Here is a 23,849-nt window from a genome sequence, read left to right as displayed (position 1 = left end):
ACCTGCAAACCCAGGCCACCAAAGTGGAATGTGCGGAAATTTCACCACTCAGCAACTGAGCTGGGCCCAATGTTTACTTACTTGATCAATCTTAGTAAATACATGAAATAGTTTCAGAATTGCTAGCCTATAGACCTGTGATAAACAATTTGCAAATCAGAGTACAATATTTCCTTTATAAATTTAGAATTAAGGCGGTGGTTAAATACATTTGCACAAAGAAAATACTGTACTCATAGGATTTTACAGGCATATTCTAAGTAAATCACAAGTAATAAATTTTTCTTCCATAGGCTAAGAAGAACAAAAGAAGAAAGAAATATTCATTTAACTCGTCCAAAAAAGCAATGCAACCTTATCAGAAAAGGACTGAAGGAGAACCATATTCAAGGTGCATAATCACTCATGAATACAAAGGTGACTATCTCTATCAAAGTATGAGCAAATGAACTCAGTAATGAACAAGAAATCATAAAATATCAGGATTGCATTGAAAGTTCAAGGGTATAAGGAGGGCTTAATAGGAAATCTTTCAATATCATATACAATATTAGCAGATGAACAAAAGGAGAGAAAAATTATTAATATCTCAATGTATATTAAAAAAATGGTGAAGGACATATAGCCCCAGGATATTCACCCAGAAAGTTATGAGCAGACAACTGCAAAACATACAAGGGGTGGCCTCTAAGATCAACTAGCCCCTGCTGACCCATATTCACATAAGCATCAAGAAGACCAATCCAGAACAGTTCTGCCTGGCCTAGATCAGAACTGTGAGCAGATTCGTGAGCTAAATAGAAAGTTGTTGTTTTAAGACCCTAAAGCTTTGGGTAGTTTGTCATGCACTAAGGCAAAACTAATAATAAGTCTTCCAGCTTTGCTTTACTCCATTTTTTAAATCCCAGAACTCTAGTTTGCTTTCACTCTAGATATTCACTCTCTTTTCTGCACTTCAATGTCCAGTGGTATGCTATAAATGCTTAAGAACTGGCTTTCTGTGGTAAAAGAAAAGGAATAAAACCATGCGTATAGCATTTACCTGTAGCTGTGGTGTAAATTCATCCTCCTTGACTAATTTCAACTCACTGGTTATATAGCAACCAGCTTGTTATGTAGGAAAAACTCCTAACGTTAACACTTAACTTTCATGAACATGTGATAGGTCCAGATAACTTCTGGCAGATCCATTTATGACACCAGCCTTGATTCATTCATGTGCCCAAAGTCTGTCAACACAAGTTTTATTATACAGAAAAATGTTGTTCTCCCTAACACATGCTGCAGACTAATATCTGAGCTTATAGATATTAGGCCTAAATATTTTTTTCATATAACAAATATAAAGCATATAGAAATTCTTTGCTTGGCAATGCAGAAACTTTCCTTAGAGAAATCTATTCCTCAGGAGAAATCTTGGAGAATAAATAAATGACTTCGTCTGTGGTTCATTTTTATAGCTACATCACTCCCCATCTCCACTTAGGTATATTATCAATATATGCATTTTTGTTATACAGCATTTTTCACTCTTCAGGAAAATTGTTGCTTTTGTTATATTTCTGAAAGGCCAAATGGGTAGAATCTCTCTTCTTTCTCAACATCTTGGAAAGTGCTATTTAAAAGATTACCTTGGAAAGATTATTTTTCTAGAAAAAACTATGTAATCTAACTCTGATAAAGAACTACTTCAACAATCGACTGTTCTTGAACACTGCAACACAATACTTGACATTTCAATAAAATGTCTCCAAGGCACTGGATATCTATAGAAAAAGAAGGAGAAAAGAAAATTAAAAGCGATTTTTTTAATCTCCTATAATATTATTAATTTCTTTTATTTAAAGATTAGTAATTCCTTTTAGGATTTAGTATTTTTGAATCAGCCCAAGTATTCTGCCTGTCGCATGCCTTTTACTGCCTATGTATTTCACTGATAGTGTAAATGGGGACTAAACCTGAAAATGCAGACCATTTGGACACTATTAAAAATGGGAAACATGAAGACCAGCATGCTTCTTATTAACATTTGACAATGGGGCTTCCAAAGAAATATTGGATCCATGATGCTTCACATGTTTATAGCCCTTAGTAAAGATAATAGAAACTAGATACTTGGCCATGCTCTATACTTCATAAAGGTAATATTCCAAACAGAAGTGTGAAAACATATTTTGATCCATATGGTAATTTAATGGTGCACCATTAGAATGATCCTGTTTATAGATTAAAAAGGAATTTTTTCCAGAAATTTTAGAAAAAATTTTACTACACATTAAATGCATGTGCTTCATTAACCTGACAAACTCAGTTCTTTCCAACTTTGTAAAATTATGCTATGTCTTCTCTCTCAGACACAATCTATGAAAGAAATAATTTTTAAGCTGGACTTCATTAAAATTAAAAACTTTGGCTCTATGAAAGACAATATCAAGATAATGATAAGACAAGCCACAGACTGAGAGAAAATATTTGCAAAAGACATAATTGATAAATGACCATTATCCAAAATATAAAAAGGACTCTTAAAACTCAACAGTAAGAAAATATATAATCAACTTAAAATATAGATCAAAGACGTTAACAGATGCCTTACCAAAGAAGATACACAGATGGCAAGTAAGCATATGAAAAGATGCTCTACATAATTTGTCACCAGGGAAATGCAAATTAATACATCAATGAGACACTACTACACACATATTAGAATGGCCTAAATCTGGAACACTGATACCACCAAATCCTGGTGAGGATATGGAGGAACTGGTGCTCTCATTCATTGTTGGGGGGAATGCAAAATGGTACAGACACTTTGGAAGACACTTCAGCAGTATCTTACAAAAACATACTCTTACTATATGATCCAGCAATTATGCTCCTTGGTATTTCCACAAGGGAGTTTAAAACTTATGTCCACACAAAAACCTGCATAGGATGTCTCTAGCAACTTTATGCATGATTTCCAAAACTTGGAATAGCTGAAAACTTCCCTAACCTAAGGGAGGAAACAGACATCCAGGTACAGGAAGCACAAAGATCACCAAACAAAATAAACCCAAAGAGGCCCACACCAAGATACATTATAATTTAAATGTCAAGAATTAAAGATAAAGAGAGAATCCTAAAAGCTGCAAGATAAAGGCAACAAGGGACATACAAAGGAAACTCCATAAGGCTATCAGTTGACTTCTCAGCCAAAACCCTACAGGCAAGAAGAGAGTGGCATGATATATTTAAAGTGCTAAAAGGAAAAAGATACTCCATCCAAATGTCAAGGAAAATAAAGCTGGGGTAGTGATACTTATATCAGAAAAAAATAGACTTTAAAACAAAACCTGTAACAAGAGACAAAGAAGGACACTACATGATGATAACAAGAACAATCCAACAAGAGGCTATAACACTTGTAAATATCTCTGCAACCAACACAGGAGCACCTAAATATATAAAGTAACTATTAACAGACAAAAGAGGAGAAATAGATGCAAACACAATAATAGTAGAGGACTTTAACACTCCACTTAGACCAGTGGATAGATCATCTAAACAGAAAATCAATAAGAAAACGTTGGTGTTAAATCACACATTAGACCAAACGGACTTAGTAGATATACACAGAATATTCCATCCAAAAACTGAAGAATACATATTCTTTTTGAATGCACATGGAACATTTTCCAGGATAGATCACATATTAGGCCACAAAACAAGTCTCAGATCATTTTGAATAACTTTAAGAAGATTGAAGTAATACCAACCATCTTTTCTGAGCACAACAGTATGAAATGAGAAATCAACTCTAGGAAGAAAATCAGAAAAGTCAAAAATATGGGGAAATTAAACAACATGCTACCAAACAATGATTGGGTCAATGAAGAAATCAAAGGAGAAATAAAAAATACCTGGAGAAAAATTAAAATGAAAATAAAACATCAAAATTTATAGGATACAGCAAAAACAGCTCTAAGAGGGAAGTTTATAGCAATACAGGCCTACCTCAACAAACGAGAAAAATCTCAAATGAACAAGCTAACAGACCACCTAAAGGAACTGGAAAAAGAAGAACAAATGCAGCCCAAAATCAGTAGAAGGAAGGAAATAATAAAAAATTAAAGCAGAAATAAATAAAATAGAGGCTAAAAAGCAATAGAAAAAAATCAATGAAATGAAGAGCTGGTTCTTTGAAAAGATAAACAAAATTGACAAACCTTTAGCGAGACTCATCAAGAAAAAAAGAGAGAAGGCTCAAATAAGTAATATCAGAAATGAAAGAGGAGAAATTACAATGGACAACTCAGAAATACAAAAGATGATAAGAGAATACTACAAAAAGTGTTACACCAAGAAATCGTATGATCTAGAAGAAACTGATAAATTCTTAGAATCATACAAACTTTCAAAACAGAATAAAGAAGAAATGGAGAATTTAAATAGATCAATCAACAGGAAGGAGATTGAAACAGTAATCAAAAATCTCCAAAAACGTAAGAGTCCAGGACCAGATGGCTTCCGTGGTGAATTCTACCAAACATTCAAAGAAGACTTAATACTTATCCTTCTCAAACTCTTCCAAAAAACTGAAGAGGCAGGGAACCTTCCTAGTTCATTCTATGAAGCCAACATTATCCTGATATCAAAACCAGACAAGGACAACACAAAAAAAGAAAACTATAGCCCAATATCACCGATGAACATCAATGCAAAAATCCTCAACAAAATAGTAGCAAATCGAATACAACAATGTATTAAAAAGCTCATACACCATGATCAAGTGGGATTTATTCTAGGCACGCAGGTATGTTTCAACATCCACAAATCAATCAATGTGCTACACCACATTAACAAAATAAAGAATAAAAATCACATGATCATCTCAGTAGATGCAGAGAAAGCATTTGCCAAGACACAGCATTCATTTATAATAAAAACTCTGAATAAAATGGGTATAGAAGGAAAGTACCTCAAGATAATAAAGATCCTGTATGATAAACCCACAGCTAATATTCTCAATGGAGGAAAACTGAAAGCTATCCCTCTAAGAACAAGAACCAGACAAGGATGCCCACTGTCACCACTCTTATTTAACAAAGTGTTGGAAGCCCTGGCTGGAACAATCATGCAAGAAAAAGAAATAAAAGGGATCCAAATTGGAAAAAAAAAGCAAGTGAAACTGTCACTATTTGCAGATGATATGATTTTATATATTAAAAAACCCTAAAGAATAAACCAAAAAAGTTTTAGAAATAATAAATGAACACAGTAAATTTGCAGGATGCAAAATCAACATACAAACATCAGTTGCATTTCTATACCCTAACAATGAAGTAGCAGAAAAAGAAATCAAAAATACAATCCCATTTACAATTGCAAGAAAAAGAATAAAATATCTAAGAATGAATTTAACCAAAGAGGTGAAAGACCTATACACTGAAAACTATAAAATGTTGAAAGAAATTGAAGTAGACACAAAGAAATGGAAAGATGTTCCCTGCTCTTGGATTGGAAGAATTACCATAGTTAAAATGCCCATACTTCCTAAAGCAATCCACAGATTGAATGCAATCACTATCAAATTTCCAATGACATTTTTCACAGAAATAGAACAAAGAATCCTAAAATTTATATGGATCAACAAAAGACCCAGAAGAGCAAAAGCAATCTCGAGAAAAAAGAACAAAACTGGAGGTATCACACTCCCTGGTTTTGAAATATACTACAAAGCAATAGAAATCAAAACAGCATAGTACTGACACAAAAATAGGCACACAGATCAATGGAACAGAATTGAGAGCCCAGAAGTAAACCTACATATCTATGGACAGCTAATTTTCTATTAGGGAGCCAAGAACATACACTGTAGAAAAGAAAGTCTCTTCGATAAATGGTGTTGGGAAAACTGGACAGCCACATGCAAAAGAAGGAAAGTAAACAATTATCTTACAACATAGACAAAAATTAACTCAAAATGGATTAAAGACTTGAATGTAAGACCTAAAACCATGAAACTTCTTTAAGAAAACATAGGCAGTACACCCTTCAACATCAGTCTTAGCAGCATATTTTCAAGAACGATGTCTGACTAGACAAGGAAAAAAATAGAAAAAAACCCCAAACAGGACTACATCAAATTAAAAAGCTTCTGCACAGCAAAGGAGATCATCAACAAAATGAAAAGACAACCTAACAATTTGGAGAAGATATTTGCAAACCATATATCTGGTAAGAGGTTAACACCCAAAATATATAAAGAGCTCATACATCTCAATGATAAAAGAACTAACAACCTAATTAAAAAATGGTTAAAAGATCTGAACAGACGTTTCTCTAAAGGAGATATACAGATGGCCAATAAGCACATGAAAAGATGTGCAACATCAACAATTATCAGGAAAATGCAAATCAAAACTATAATAAGAGGTCACCTCACACCTTTCAGAATGGGTACAATTATCAAAACAGGAAATAACAAGTGTTGGAGAGGATGTGGGAGAAAACGGAACTCACATACACTGCTGGTAGGAGTGCAAACTAGTGCAACCACTATGGGAAACAGTATGGAGATTCCTCAAAAATTTAAGAATAGAACTACCATATAACCCAGCTATTCCACCGTTGAGTATTTATCTAAAGAACATGAAAACACGAATGTGTAAAGATACACACACCCATATGTTCATTGCAGCATTATTCACAATAGCCAAGACTTGGAAGCAACCTAGGTGCCCATCAAGGCACAAATGGATAAAGAAGATGAGGTATATATAAACAATGGAATACTACTCACCCATAAAAAAGGATAAAATCTTGCTATTTGGGACAACAAGGATGGACCTTGAGGGTATTATGCAAAGCAAAATAAGTCAGAGTGAGAAAGTCAATTAATATACGATCTCACTCATAAATAGAAGATAAAAACAACAACAAACAATCCCATAGAGACAGAGATTGGATCGATGTTTCCCAGAGGGGAAAGTGGAAGGAGGAGGGCAAAAGGAGTGATTAGGCACATGTGTATAGTGATAGATTGTAACTAGTCTTTGGGTAGTGAACATTATGTAATCTACACAGAAATCGAAATATAATGATGCACAGCTGAAAAATTTATATACTGTTATAAACCAATGTTACTGCAATAAAAAAAATTAACTCAAAATGCATCGAAGACAAATATACGACCTGAAATCATAAAACTAGAAGAAAACATAGACAAAAAATCTCCTTGATATTGGTCATGGCAATGGTTTTATGGATATGACACCTAAAGCACAAACAACAAAAGCAAGAATAAATAAGTGGGACTACATCAAACTAAAAATCTACTGTAAGCAAAGGAAATAATCAACAAAATGAAAAGGCAATGTACAAATGGGAGAGCATATTTGAAAACTACATATCTGATAAGCAGTTAATATTCAAAATACCTAAAGAATTCATATAATTCAACAGCACAAAAACAAATAATCGAATTAAAAAATAGAGGACCTGAATAGATATTTTTCTGAAAAACACATACAAACAACCAAGAGGCACATGAAAAGGTGCTCAAAATCACTAATCATCAAAGAAATGCAAATCTAAACCACAATGAGATACCACCTCACACCTGCTAAAATAGTTATTAAAAAGACAAGAGATAATTTTGGAAAGAATGTGGAGAAAATGGAACCCTTGTACACGGCTGGTGGGAATGTAAATTGGTGCAGTCACTATGTAAAAAAGTATGGTATTTTCTCAAAAAATTAAAAGTAGAACCAACATATGATCCAGCAATCTTAGTCCTGAGTATATATCCAAAGGATAAAACCATTATCACAAAGAGATATCTGTACTTCCATGTTCATTGCATCATTATTCATCATAGCCAAGACACAGAAGCAAACTAAGTGTCCACTGATGGATGAGTGCATAAAGAAGATGTGGCATATATATGTGTGCGTCTATATACACATATATGTATACACACAGACAATGGAATATAAATCAGCCATGAAAAAGAAGGTAATTCTGCCATTTGCAACAACATGGATGAAACTTGAGGGCATTACACTAAGTGAAATAAGTGAAACAGAGAAAGGCAAATACTGAATGACCTCACTTACATGTCGAAGCTAAAAAAAAAGCCAAACTCATAGAAGCAAAGAGCAGAATGGTGGTTGCCAGGGGCTGGGTGTGGGGGAAACAGGGAGATGTTGGTCAAAGTGTGTAAGTTTCCATTTATAAGATGAATAAGTTTTGGGGATCTAATATTCAGCATGGTGACTCCAGTTAAAAATACTTTACATTATATTTAAAAGTTGCTAAAAGAGTAGCTTTTAAAAGTCCTCACCGCATACACAAGATAACTGTAACTACATGAGATGATGGATGTGCTAACTAACCTTATTGTGGTAATCATTTTGCAATATATTCATATATCAAATCATTACTTTGTACATCTTAAACTTGCACGATATTATATGTCCACTTTATCTCAATAAATCTAGAGAAAAAAGAAAATTATACTAAACCTTAAAATATCAGACAATAACAAAGCTTTTAAAGTCTTACAAGTGTGGGAAAAGAAGGAAAACTTAAGGATTATTTTCATAAAATGTCTATGATATGATTCCAAAACATTAAAGAGATTGCACACAAGTGAATTTTTTTCTATTTCTATCCCATATTTCATCCATCAATGCAAATATAATCAGTAAAATATTAGCAATATGTACAAAAATGATTGTAAAATCATTCCAGTAGTAATTCAGTAATGAGATATCCATTTATATAATTCATCTATTAACCCAACTAGAAAATTATATAACTCTTACTACTGGTAGAAAAAAAAAGTGACAAAATTTGACACAATTCTGATTTACAAAAGAAAACACTACGTGTATTAGGAATGAATTGATATTTTCTTAACATGACTCATAAATGAGCAAGTTAATTGAGTAAAATTTAGAATCATTTCAACTGAATTTAAAAATAAAAGATAAAGGCGACTCTCTTCACTAGTATCAAATAAGTCTTTGAATTTATCAGAAATAAAATTAGGCAAGAGAAGTGACATAAGAATTAAAAAATGAGATATAATCTATTTCTAGTAGCAGTTTTATGAATGTGTATCTGGAAAACTACTGGAAATCACAAGAAAATAAAAACAAACGTAGGATGCAAAATTAAAATTAAGTGATAATTAGGATTAATGCGTACAAATGATGATCTGTAAAAGAGAAATTAAAGAGAAAAACCATTTATAATGCCAACAACAACAAAACAAGTTAAATCATTTGACTAAAATTTAACAACAAATATGCAAAAGGTGAAATGAGAAACACAGGTAAACACTCCAGAAGACACCAAAGATGCTCTTTAAAAGTTAAAAGAAATAATATATTCTTGAAATGGAGACTCAATAAAAAGGTCATTTTAAACTAAATAATTGCACTTAATTATACTAAATGTTAAAGTTAAATATTTGCACTTAACTGTAGTAAAGACAGCAATAGTTATTTTCCTCCTCAGGAGCAGATTGAGAGTCTTTCTAAATTCCTCTGGCAATGTGAACAGGCAGGAAGGGCCTAGGACACTGGGGCCTGGCATGCTCTTCCCTGAGGATGCAGCCTTGTACACGGGAGAGCAAAGTTCTGCAAACTTAGAACCATACACTCCTCTATGACAACACAGAGAGTTTGTAACAAAATAGTCAGCCTTTCAACTTGCAAAAAGAACTGTGTCAAGTTAAAAGGATGTCATGGTAGTGCCTTCAGGAAAGTTGGATGAGAGAATGCTCATAGGAAACACCAAATCACCAAACAAAGTATGGGAGGGAGTTGAGCAGACCTGTCTCTTTCTCTTCCCTATTTATTACTTCTAAAATTAAAATTCTGTAGTCATAGAGTGGCTTATTCCTTGGAACCAGGATCTTAGGATCTTATCTGGTTACATATTTTGTGAGCTCAGCAAGGTTACTAAATCTTTCTGAGTCTTGATGCCTCATGTGTAAAAGATAATGATCATTCTTGGTTGTTTCTTTGTGTGTATGGATTAGGAATAATTTCTTCAATGGATTTATCAAAGCTCTTGGTACCAAGTAGGTGTTTAGTAAAAGCAGCTATTTATTAAGTTAATGATGAAGATGGTACAATTAGCAAAGGCATTAGCTGTAGAATCACTAAGTAGAGAACTAGAGCAGAGATGCTTGATGGATCACAAATTGAACACTAGTGACAATATAATCATATTACTTTACAGTTAAAATAATTAGAGGATGCATTAAAAGCCCCATAAAAGAAAAATGAAAGTGAATCAGAATGAAGAAGGAAAACTAATTGGAAGGAGTTATCAACTCTAAGTGTCTGAAAAGGTCTTGGAGAGCAGCTTTGTTAGAAAGCGATCCCAGAGATTGATTGATGCATTGGTTACAAAGGTGCATATATTTGAAAAAACATACCATATTGCATATTTTATGTGTTTTTTTACCATATGAAAATCAGCCCTTAAAAGAAAAATAATGAATAACAGTACACATCAATAGCATGGTTACAATTAAAAAAAAAGTGTTGGTAAGAATGGAGAATAATTGGAATCTTAGTAAATGACTAGTGAGATTATTAATGGCATGAGTGCTTGAGAAACTAGATTTTAGCAGTATCTACTAAAGCTGAACATATGCACACCCTATGACCTAGCAATTCCAATCTTACATGTATACCCAACAGTATGGTGTATGTAATTCCCCAAAAGACATGCGCAAGAATGTTCATAGCAGTGTTTATCATAAATAGCCAAAATCAAGATAGTCTACATGTTCATCAACAGCAAAATGGATAGATAAAATGTGGCATATATAGATTCCATTGAATCTATATAGCTATGAGAATGAACAGACTACCCACATGCAACACCTTGGATGAATATAAAAACAATGTTAAGCAAAAGAGCAAAATACAAAAGAGTACATAATGTGTGGCTCATTTATACAAAATTTAAAACCAGGTAAAATTCATCTATGGCATTGGAAATCAACAAAGTGGTTACCCTTAGATGGAATTTGCAGGGATTGATATGAGAAAGGAGGAGGAGTCAAAGGTGTAACAATGTTTTCTTTCTTGATTTGGGTGTTGGTTGCATAGGTGGGTTTACATTGTGAAACTTCAGTGAGCTGTAACCTTTATGGCTATGTTTGACTTCAGAAGAAAGGTTACACAGAATTTTAAAAACCTCACAACACTGACCGTAGGAAAGCCGCACGTGAGAAGGACTTAGAAGCCTTATATGAGGGAAGATTAACAGAGAGATCCAGGCTTTCCAGGGAAAGGATGGGAGGTGAGCAATGAGGATTAGAATGGGAGTGGGATGCAGAAAAACAGACAAACGAAAACACTGGGTTCAGAAAGAGAGTCAGAGATCAGATATAAAAAATGTTAAGATTAATCTAGCTCAGTTCCAGGCAAGTGGGGTAGAAGTGAAATGTTGAGGCTTGTTTGTTTTTTTCAAGGGGTGGGGAAAGGTAGCATTATTTCTAGGGAATCCATCTAACATTTAGCAGCAGGGAAAGAGGGACCAACATGGAACCAACATGGTACTGACAGATAAAAGTAGGCTACACTGGCCAAGTGTTATATAAATTAGTCCTGAGCTTTCTGCTGTCGTGATCTGCAGCACACTGGGAAAGATGGAGACAGATCAGGAAACCAAAAGACACAGACAAAATGGGGACAGCAGGTTGCCTTACTTGTTTAACTATTTTTACTACAGCGTTCAAGCCCTCAGCCTTCCCAAAGCTGCAGCAGAGACTAGAGCCAAATCCTACCCCCATGAGAACTACCTACGTCCTGTACATCAGATCTCTTAGAGGTTAGGAGACAGATCAGTTTAAGTGCAATTTCAAGGTGTTCAGCAGAACACTTGGCCTGGGCAAGATTTATTAATAGATTCTCTCCGGGATGTGAATAGCAATGATTGTCATATTCTCAGGTACGCCTGTTCCATTAGGTGTTTAGAAGCAAATTTAAAATTGAATTAATGATCATTTTTATTTGCTTGATCCATAAGATTTAAGATCTCCTTACTGAAAAATAAAACAGGGTTTTTAGTCAGTGCAGTTAGATATTTCCTTGTTACTTACTTCTATTTCCGCCCTCATAAATATTTGGGGCTTTTCTTTACCACAGTTAAACATGTTATTGTTCTAGTCTATTTTTCCCACAGAACTGAAGAACAGCCATGAAATAGACACTCCACAGAAACTTGACATATTACTAAACCGTTTGTGTTCTTCTGTATTTGATAATGCTATCAAATATGAGGTACCTGACCTATTTCAGTGTCAGTTTACAGTTACCAGGTGTCCTTAATACTTTAAGAATGTAATTGCAAACAAAGACAAACTGGATTATACCAGTTCTTCCTATAGATGAACAAAATATTCATTGTAGTTATTTGTTGTTCAAATACCTTTAGTAACACGAGGAGCATAAAGGATTTAGGTAAACAAGATATTCAGTTCTTCAAAAGGTGAGATTTGGAAATTAGATTGTTATGCTGTGAAAATGAGAAGTCAGGAACATTCTGTTTTACAAAGGCTTTTCCACACATTATATAATTTGTCTTGGTTTCCTTTGAGAACGCAGATTTAGTACACCCCAGAGGCCATCTGTTTTCTGCAGATGTTCATTGTCTGTGTGCAGAGCCCCATGGTCGTGTAATTAGGGATTTGTCATTGCAGCGTTCTTGTGTAGTTAGGTGTAAATAATATTCAAAGTAAACATAATTCTTTATCGTTGACATAGCATATCCACATATATGGTGTTATATGATCATACTCAAGAGTCCAGTGAAATAATTGCCTCATTTTACAGAGGAGGAAGTGCTGTGATGCAGAATTTAAGTTACTTTCCTGATATCACACAGTCAGCAACTGAAACTTGAACCCAGAACCTCGTGTGCTTTCCAAGACCCTTCACCATCTTAGTTTTTCTGATTCCCTTATTTAAGGAATGTAGATTATTTCATTCAATACCTGCAATAGTTGGTATGTGATACATATATGGGCAGAGATAATTATCATAGAACACATTTAAAATGTCTTGGGAAATAATCATATAAATAACATCTAAATTTAAAGCAAAATATGTTTTTGAGACATATGAAATTTAGAATCCAGAGAAAAAGGAAATATGGTTACGTTGCATTATAATGAATATAAAAATACAGAATTTTACTTTCAAAATTCTACTTACCATATCATCAAAAGTATATACAAATTTTAAATACACTGTGTATATTTTATTTATATGTATGATATGTTCAATATCTTCCCTCTAGACCAATTCTATAAAGAAGTTTATAAGTTTAAGTGATGGAAAATTAGATGAAGAACATTCCAAAATCCAGGAAAAAAATTACACGATTTCTACTTGTGAGAGGTAAGGTTAAGGTCAAGTTACAGGAAAGATACTCCTGCATCTATGACTTGCCACTGATCTTTGAATCTGTTCTTATCTATGCCTGGAATGCTTTTCCTCCAGCGATCCTATCCGTTCTCACCCTCACTCCCCTCAGATCTTTGTTTGAATGTCACTCTTTCATTTGAGACCTTCCCTGGACACCTTATTTAAAAGTGTAACCCTACTCTCAGAAATATTTATTCTTCTTATTTTACTATATAGCATATATCGCAGTCTAACATCCTATACATTTTATTTATTGTCTGCATCCTCTTACTAGAATGTACGCTTCATGGTGGTAGAGTATATTTTGGTCTGTTTTGCTAACTGTTGTATTCCTAGTACCTAGAAAAGTGGCAGGTACTGAGTTGGTATTGAATAAATAGTTTATTACACAAAAGAAGGAAGAAAGGATGAAAGGAATGAAGGGAGGAAGGCAGAAAGATGTGGAAAAGGACAATATTTTGCATATTACCTTTGTAAGAAAGTAGCATTGGTAGCATCAACTGTTAATTCCTGCTGTTAATTAATATCGCTGGTACTACTCATAGGTCTAAAGAAAAAGCATTCAGGAGAGAAAAAAATAGAGAAAGAAATGAAGGAAGGCTCATGAAGGTCATAAAGGAAAGTAATATAAATGACCAACCAGAACTGGCCTTGACAGTTTGCATTATTTTGTTTGATCCTCATAAGGAATCTTCAAGGCAAGGAAACTTGAGGATTGCCAAAGGATACTGAGAAATTTAAGCTGGAGACAGTGCTAGCCCAAGCACCCAGAAGAGCCTAAGGATGGAGACATAGTGAGACGCAAAGGAGAGTATAAAGTCAGGTTTCCAATGCTCAATCCTAGGCTTTTTGAAGTTTTCTGGAGACAAAGAAAAGAATGAAGAATGAAGGAAGGAAAGTAAATCATATATCACTTCGAAATGTTTGCCAGGGTATTTTTTGGCCGTGTCATAATTTATTCTTGCAAAGATACTTTCATTTCTGTTTGAAGATCGATGTACACATTGATAAGCTATGACCTAAATAAGCACAAGATTATTTGCATTGAAACAATAGCATACATATTATTACCATTTCATTTTTTAGAAATTTTTCCAAAGAGAAGGATCAGAGACTCGTATGAAGACATAGTAAGTACATTTACTTCAGCTTGGCATATGCAGTGGGATGTAAATATTTTGCTCTATTACCAATAAGAATAAATAAGCTATGTAGAGTCATTAATAAGAGATTATTTTAGAGACTTACCTAGAACTTTGCTGTAGTACGAATTCCATTCTCCCCAGTAGGATTGAAATATATAATCTTGCAGAGAATAAGATATGGTATTTTTGACCCTTTCACCAAAGGTCATCTGATCAGTGAGCTCTGACAGAGCTGCAGGTACATAGGAGGCAGGTGCTGGATTTTTCCCACAGTGTCTCTCCACTGTTGAGGCTGGAGAGAACCTCAATGTGTACATAAATGGAATTCCTAATTTCAGAGCAACCAAGTCCCCACAGATTGTTACTGGGTCTGAGACCAATACATCAAAACCACCTTTCTGAAGTCTTGCCATTAACTTGGGGTTGTTTAATATTCCATCACAGATTTGTATATTAATTTGAAAAAAAGTATCTAGGAGTTTTCCTAGTTCTTTGTAGAAGGTCCAGAGTGTGAGAGGAGTTGGTCTATGGTCTATCCACAGCATTATCATATGTTCAATTAAGGAATCTATATTGCTCTTCTTGTAGGAAACAGGTATCTCCTCAAAATTCACAGGAAGTTCAGAACTGGATTTGATGAATAGAGTTGCTGATGAAGCCAGTACAGTCACATTGTGATTTCTTTGAATCAACGCTTCCAAAATGATCTTAATATTTAACCAATGACTACCATCTGTTGGCCAAATTAACACATTCCCACTTAGAACAATTTCAGTCACAATCAAATTAAAAACCAGCAGCTGGAAAAACTTCTTAGGCATGGTGATATCCATTATGGAAACCATCCTATTGTAGACCTTTTAAGATGAAAAGAAACTTTCAAAGTATACTTAGGCAGATTTTTCTCAAATAAAATAATATTTACTATGATGGCTACACATTCATAGGTCTATTGATCTATAGATTAAAAATAAAACAATGTAATTCAAATTTATATATACATTAATATGATTATTCTAAAAACAGCAATGAAATCTGGTCCTATTTTAAACACAAAGAAGCAGGTAGGTTATAAGCTTGGTATCTATGTACTCTGTGATAATAATTATGATTTATAAAGTGTCTTCAGTTTAATGTATATTTCCAAAACTTAGGTTAAAAAAAACAATTCTTACTGCTAACGCCACTTTTTCAATACTTATACTGACTTCAAGTTGGATATCTTCTTTATACGGCATTTTTACATGCATTTTCTAATTCACTGTTTTTCACAAAATCTTGTGTGGCAGAAGTTATTTACTCCATTTCACAGATGATGAATTAATGTTGAGTTGCATGCCCAAAAACATATGACAAAGTAGTACAATTGGGACTATAATCATAACATCATTTGACTCCTTGTTGGATTTCTACAGTATTATGCCTCATCTTTGTTGTTTTAGGAACTTCGGCAATGCACAATGACCAGCATTATTGTCGCTTTTCCATGGCTAATATTTTGGAAGAAAAATTAAAATAACCTTCACTTAGAGGAGCCTTGCTCAAATATTTCAAGATGTTTTAGAGTAATTGGTTGATAGAGTAAATTACTACACAATTGATAGAGGATAGTTTTCTTTTCTGATCAAGCAAATTGATCATTGCCTCCTTGTTCAGGGAATTTTTCACTTTCTTCCACATGACATCTTCACACGCAAATCAAGGAGATACGCCCTGGCACTACAAGGAACCACATGATTTTTTACTCACAGCTGTATAGTAGCTTAAATTAGGTGGACTCTAGAGTTCAATAGCCCCAGATTCAAAAACTGTCTTTTTATAAGCTTTGTGACCTGGGCAATTACCTAGACTCTCAGCCTTGGTTTTCTCATGAGTAAATGAGACATAATGATGTTAGTTATATTACTTTGTGGATTTAGCAAAATTGCTTTGCAAACTGCTTGGTTTACAGTAAGAGTTTAGTAATGTTAGTAGTTTAATAAATAAACCTAAAGATTCATCAGTAAATCAGTGGGCTAGCTACAGAATGAATGGCTTGATATGGCTATAATAATACCTATCAGTTGGGATTCTTAGTGAAAGCCAAACTGAACAAGAGCATCTATAAATTGATGCTATTTTAAAAGTTAAAATTATTTGAAGCTGCCATTAAAAAGAGAAAATAAGAACAAATAAAGTGATTAAAAGAATAGAAACCAGGAAATAAGAATGGAAACTAAGTGGTGGGTGTTCTTTTCACTCTGTTGCCTTCGAATTGTGTAATTTCAGGCCCTTGAATAACAAAAGGAACAGGAAGACAGAGAAAGGGAAAAAGAGGAGAGAGAAGAGAAGCTTTTAGAATTATTGTATTTGTCTCCTTTCAAGAGTCAGCCTCAATTTGGGTATCGTGGCAGTACCTTTAAAATTAATTAGATTTTGAAACAAAACAGCAAAGAAAAGAGCATGGATAATCTTGAGAGTCATTAAAATAGGCCTAGTGAAAAGAATTTGAAACATCTTCATAAAGAAATGTGTTGTTACCATGATCTTCCAATAAACAGGAGACAAAACACAACAGCATACAAGGCATGACAGAAAGTCTATCTATAAAATACTTAGATTTGTCCAATTATTGAGGTCCATGTAAGTAGAATATAATAATTAATTGGCAACTATTCACTAGTGATAGCTATGCTAGCACTTAGAAGCTTATTAAAGTATATCCTAGAATCTCAAACACATGTGAGTACCCCTAAATTATCCTGAATAAAAACAAAATTGAAGAGTTTGTCAAAATTGACCATAGTGGAGCCATTTTAAAATGGAATCAGAGCTGCCTTTCCAGAGAAAATATCTTACAGTCTTTTTTTTTTGAGGAAGATTAGCCCTGAGCTAACATCTGCCACCAATCCTCCTCTTTTTTGCTGAGAAAGATTGTCCCTGAGCTAGCATACATGCCGATCTTCCTCTATTTTATGTGGCACACCTGCCACAGCATGGCATGCCAAGCTGTGCATAGGTCCACCCCCAGGATCCAAACCAGCGAACCTCGGGCCTCCAAAGAGGAACATGTGAACTTAACCACTGTACCACCAACCACTCCCTATCTTGCTATCTTGATCCTTGGACTGGACCAAACCTTTGGACTGGGCCAAAATAGCAATTGTTTTACAGGCAATTCTTTTTTCTTATTTAAAATTGGCACCTGAGCTAATGTCTGTTGCCAATCTTTTTTTTCTTTTATTTCTTCTTCTTCTCTGCAAAGCCCCTCATTACATAGTTGTATATTCTAGTTGTAGATCCTTCTGGTTGTGCTATGTGGGATGCTGCCTCAGCATGGCCTGATGAGCAGTGCCGAGTCGGCTCCCAGGATCCAAATCAGTGAAACCCCAAGCTGCCAAAGTGGAACGCACGAACTTAACCACTCAGCCACGGGGCTGGCCCCTGGGCAATTATTTGAGAAGTTAACAAACAAATGGACATTCTGATCTGAAAAACTCGTGGTTATGGATTTTCTGAAGATAGAATCAATAGTCATTCAATGTTTAGCCAAGACTAGCTCTCTGCCTCCAGCTCCAATTAAAATTTTGGAATACAACCTCCCTTCTGTGCCTTTAAAAGCCTCTGACTTTTACTCCCTAGTGGGACACTGTTTGAGTTTCTGCCTGAATCTGTGCTCCCTGAATTGCAATTCTTGTATCCCAAATAAACACTTTGCTTCTGGTGTCTATTTTTGCAGATTGACAAATTCAAGGAGTTAACTTGCCACTGTTAAGTGGTTTCTTCAGGACAGTAAAATAAGTGTCTAATTTAGTGAAGAATAATAGGAGAAAAAAGAACTAAATAACAGCTGACATTTTTTTTTTGTTTTCAGATTATACTTAGATTTTAAAGTGTTTAATCTCATTGGCATCAATGTAGATGTCTGTTACATTTATTCTCTGGTTTCTTGTATGCCTAAAATGTTTCATAATTGCATATTCAAAAAATTATAAAAAGATAAAAAACAAATTATATTTGGGGATGTATGTAGGTATAACCTTAGATTTAAATTTCCATCAAAGGAAAAAATAATAATTCTTGCCAACTATGTCTGATTTCATGACAAAAATGAGTTTCAGTAATTTAAAATTATCACATATTTGTTTTCTTTATGGATTCATTTATAGTTATGCTGAATTAGAGTTGAATAATAGCATAGTAGGATTATCATTCTGGAGACAATGTTGGTTCAGCTCGTTCAACCCCATCATTTTATATGTAAGAAAATTGATCGAGGGAAGTTTAAATAATCTCAAAGTCACAACGCTAGTCAGTGGCAGATTAGACAAATGTGTAAGTACTCTAGTTCACAGTCTGATATTCTTCCTTCTATATTCTACTTTTTATGTATTTATTTGTTTTGGTAAGGAAGATTGGCCCTGAGCTAACATCTGTGCCAATCTTCCTCTTTTCCTTGAGGAAGATTGTTCCTGAGCTAACATCTGCGCCAATCTTCCTCTATTTCGTATGTGAGACTCTCCCATAGCATGGCTCAATGATCAGTGTGTAGGTCCATGCCCAGGATCCAAACCCACAAACCTTGGGCCACCAAAGTGTAGTCCACCACCTTAACCTCTATGTTACCAGGTGGGCCCCAATATATTCTACATTTTAAATCCAATAATTAGGATATATTTTATAACACTAAAAGTTAGAAAAGAGTTACATTTCATTATTGTGAATATTTGAAAATATGACATCTTAAACATAACTAATGAGCCCAGAAAATAATATTAAAAAATTCCTATGAAACATCAATAAATGAGTATCATGAGTGATAAAAAAGTCAGCTATAGAGAAGTTGCACCAATTAGAATATTGTCCTTGTACTTTAAATCAAATTCTCATTTTTATTCCAATCTCTGCCTACTTTGAAAGGGAGGGCTCCAAACAGTAATAAAAGAGATGTAAAATTCTCAGAATCATATTTAATAAGATTCGTGCATAACACTTGCTGGAGAATGTTTAGTCCAACTGTATAAAATTAATTTAGAATTAAAGTTTCTTAAAATATTTATAATGCTATGAGTTTGAAATGAAAATCCTTAAAACCGACATTTTTGTTTGAAAGTTCTTTCTTCCAATTTTCCCCCCCAAAGACATGCCTTGGCTTGAAAGTCTCTTCTTTCTGTGTGCTCTATGAGCATTAGAATGGACACCTAGAATTTAATTGCTCTGATTCATTTCTCATTGTCTCTCAGACTTAGAGATGGCCCAGTGGCAACAAAAGTATAGAAACCAGCCTTCCCACTGTTTTAGGAACTTAAGTAATCAACTCTTGGTAACCTTAACCTTTTAGCCTCACAATAGTGCTTTAATTTTATTTGAGTTCTTTGACTGGCATTTACTTAATTCTTTTAAAAGCTTAAATTTATATGTGCTTTCTTTTTTCCCTTTATTTTGTTGTATATTAACTGAGTATCTTTCTAGATCTTTCTTTTTAACTGAATGTCTGTCAAATTCTTCACCACTTTCTTGATTGCAATCTCAGGCAAATTACTCAGTCTCTTCATTAAAAAATGGGGGAGATTCTTTGGAGTTTTCTGTATATAGAATCATGTCATCTGCAAATCATGATGGTTTTAGTTCTTACTTTCCAATTTGAATACTTTTTGTTTCTTTGTCTTTCCTAATTGCTCTGGGTAAAACTTTGAATACTATGTTGAATAAGAGTGGTAAGAGTGGGCATTAGAGGAATACCTTTCAGTGTTTTACTGTTGGGTATTATTATGTTAGCTGTGAGTTTGTCAATTATGGTCTTTATTACATTGAGATACTACCCCTCTATACCCATTTTACTGAAAATTTTTATCATAAATGGATGCTGAATCTTGTCAAATGCTTTCTTTGCATCTATTGAGATGATCATGTGATTTTTATTCTTCATTTTCTTAATGTGATGTATCACATTGATTAATACACAGATATTGAGTCATTCCTTCATCCCTGGAATAAATTCCACTTGATTGTGGTTTGTGATCCTTTTTAATGTATTGTTGCATTTAATTTGCTGATACTTTGTTGAGGATTTTTGCGTCTATGTTCATCAATGATACTGGTCTGTAATTATCCTTTCTTTTTTGTGTTGTCCTTGTCTGATTTTAGTATCAGGGTAATATTAGCCTGGTAAAATGAGTTATGAAGTGAAAACTCTAAAGAATCCACCAAAAAATCATCATAAATAATTAACGAATATAGTAAAGTTGTGAGGATTAAAATCAACGTACAAAAATCAGTTGTGTTTCTATACACTAACAACAAACTAGCAGAGAAATCAAGAATACAATCCCATTTACAATCATAACAAAAAGAATAAAATACCTAGGAATAAATTTAGTCAGGGAGTTGAAGGACCTATACATTGAAAACTATAAGACATTGAAAAAATTGAAGAAAACCTAAAGAAATGGAAAGATATTTCATGTTCATGTATTGGAAGAATTAATATAGTTAAAATATCCATATTACCTACATCAATCTACAGATTCAATACAATCCCAATTAGAATTTCAATGAAATTTTTCATGGAAATAGAACAAAGAATCTTAAAATTTATATGGAACAAGAAAATACCCCAGATGGCCAAGGCAATCTTGAGAAAAAAGGACAAAGCTGGAGGTGTCACACTCCCTGATTTCAGCATGGTACTGGCAGAAAAATAGACACACAGATCAATGGAACACAACTGAGAGCCCAGAAATAAAACCACATATCTATGGACAGCTGATTTTCAACAAAGGAGCCAAGAACATACAATGGAGAAAGAAAACTTTATGCAGTAAAAAGTTTTGGGAAAACTGGACAGCCACATGCAACGGATGAAAGTAGACCATTATCTTAAATCATACAGAAAAAATAACTCAGAATGGATTAACGACTTGAATGTAAGTCTCCCAGAAGAAAAGATAGACAGTACACCCTTTGACATCAACCTTAGCAGTAAGTATCTTTTTGACTGTCTCCACAGTCAAGGGAAACAAAATAAAAAATTAAAAAATGAGACTATATCAAACGAAAAATCTTTTGCATGGCAAAGGAAACCATCAACAAAATAAAAAGACAACCTACCAATTGGAAGAAGATAATGGCAAACCATATATCAGGCAAGGAGTTAATATTAAAAATATATAAGGAACTGATACAATTCAACCACAAAAAAATAAACAACACACAAAATGAGCAACGGATTTGAACAGACATTTTTCTAAGAAGATATACAGATTGCCAACATGTCCATGAAAAGATGTTCAACATCACAAATGCAAATCAAATGCAAATGTTCAGTTTGCATTTGTTCAGTTCAATTTGTTGAACTGCAAATGTTGAACATGCAAATGTTCAGTTCAATTTGCATTGATTTGCATCAAATGCAAATCAAAACTACAATGAGATATCACAATACCCTCATTAGAATAGCTATTATTAAAAAAACAATAAAACTTGTTAGAGAGGATGTGGAGAAAAGGGAACCCTCATACACTGCTGGTAAGAATGTAAAGTCATGCAGCCACTATAGAAAACAGTATGGAGATTCATCAAAAAATTAAAAATAGAAATGCCATATGGGGGCTGGCCCCATGGCTGAGTGGTTAAGTTTGCATGCTCTTCTTTGATGGCCCAGGGTTTCACCAGTTCAAATCCTGGGCATGGACATGGCACTGCTTATCAAGCCATGCTGAGATGGCATCCCACATCCACAACTAGAAAGACCCACAACTAAAAATGCACAATTACGTACCAGGGGGCTTTGGGAGAAAAAGGAAAAATAAAATCTTTAAAAAAAAAAGGAAAGAAATGCCATATGATTCAGCTCTTACACTTTTGGGTATTTATCCAAAGAACACAAAAACACTAATTTGAAAAAATAAAGGCACCTCTGTGTTCATTGCAGCATTATTTACAATATCTAAGACTTGGAAACAACCTAAATACCCATCAACAAATGAATGGATGAGTACAATGGAATACTACTCAGCCATAAAAAAAGATGAAATCTTACCATTTCCAACAACATGGATGGATTTTGAGGGTATTATGCTAAGCAAATACGTCAGAGAAAAACAATTACCATATGACTTCACTCATATGTGGAAGATAAACAAACACTTAGATACAAAGATTACATTGTTGTTTACCAGTGGAGAAAGGTGTTGGGGGAGGACAAAAGGCATAAAGGGGCATGTGTGTACAGTGACCAGTAGCAACTAGACTTTTGGTGGTAAATGCAATGTAGTCGTTACAGAAGTCAAAATATAATTATGTACCTCTTAAATTTATATGTCATAAGCCAGTGTTACCTCAAAAAAAGTGGGGAGAGGGGCCAGCCCAGTGACACACCAGTTAAGTTTGCACGTTCTGCTTCGGCAGCCTGGGGTTCACTGGTTTGGATCCCAGGCACGGACCTATGCACTGCTTAGCAAGCCATGCTGTAGCAGGCGTCCTACATATAAAGTAGAGGAAGATGGGCATTGATATTAGCTCAGGGCCAATCTTCCCCAGCAAAAAGAGGAGTATGGGTGACAGATGTTAGCTCAGGGCTAATCTTCCTCAAAAAAAAAAATAATGGGGGAGAGGGGCTGGCACAGTGGCATGGAAGTTAAGTTCATGGACTCTGCTTTGGCAGCCTGGGGTCCAGATCCTGGGCATGGACCTGCACACTGCTCATCAAACATGCTGTCATGGCATCCCACAAACGAGATAGAGGAGGATTGGCACAGATGTTAGCTCGGCGACAATCTTCCTCAAGCAAAAAGAGGAAGATTGGCAACAGATGTTAGCTCAAGGCCAATCTTCCACAGCAAATACAAAACAAAAGTGAGAGAGAATAATGGTGCCTATTTCCTATAGTTGTGAGAATAGAATGAAAAAATGCATGTAAATTATTCACAATAACATCTCTGCTCAGTAAGTGTTAGCTATATGTAACATTGTATGGAGAGAATCTTAGTTTAAAGATGACCAGTGCAAGCAGATCTCCTCACCTAGACCCACGTCCTCTCTTCCACGCCTCGAACCATGGCCTGTAGGGCAGCTGAGCTTTGGCGCAGATGTACCCAAACACTGCAAGTTCCTCCACAAGTGTCGGTCACGTTCAGTCTCGGGGTATGTCACAAATGATCTTTTGCTAATAAGATATTCAGTACCAAAGTTCACAAATGACTAAGAAATACACGGATATAAAACTCAAGATTATACCCCTAAAAATTGTAGTCTCCATTCTCTTTCATTGAGTAGGAGCAAAAAA

The 23,849-nt window shown here is 34.5% G+C and overlaps 1 protein-coding gene and 1 long non-coding RNA gene across 4 annotated transcripts in view; one reads left to right on the top strand and one right to left on the bottom strand.

The window, feature by feature from the left end:
• The window catches only part of LOC103565312 (uncharacterized), a 102,230-nt gene that overhangs the window by 35,166 nt on the left and 43,215 nt on the right, over positions 1–23,849 (top strand). For both annotated transcript variants that reach the window (XR_011538708.1, XR_011538709.1), the window contains 3 exons: positions 294–417; positions 13,312–13,412; positions 14,526–14,569. This is a non-coding gene — a long non-coding RNA (uncharacterized lncRNA). The remainder of the gene's footprint in view (positions 1–293; positions 418–13,311; positions 13,413–14,525; positions 14,570–23,849) is intronic.
• The window catches only part of LOC103565311 (UDP-glucuronosyltransferase 2A2), a 66,929-nt gene that overhangs the window by 28,092 nt on the left and 14,988 nt on the right, over positions 1–23,849 (bottom strand). The window lies entirely within an intron of this gene.

The sequence above is a fragment of the Equus przewalskii genome, chromosome 3 (genome assembly GCF_037783145.1).
Source record: "Equus przewalskii isolate Varuska chromosome 3, EquPr2, whole genome shotgun sequence".
Classification (NCBI taxonomy): domain Eukaryota; kingdom Metazoa; phylum Chordata; class Mammalia; order Perissodactyla; family Equidae; genus Equus; species Equus przewalskii.
This window is presented reverse-complemented; position numbering and strand designations above follow the sequence as displayed.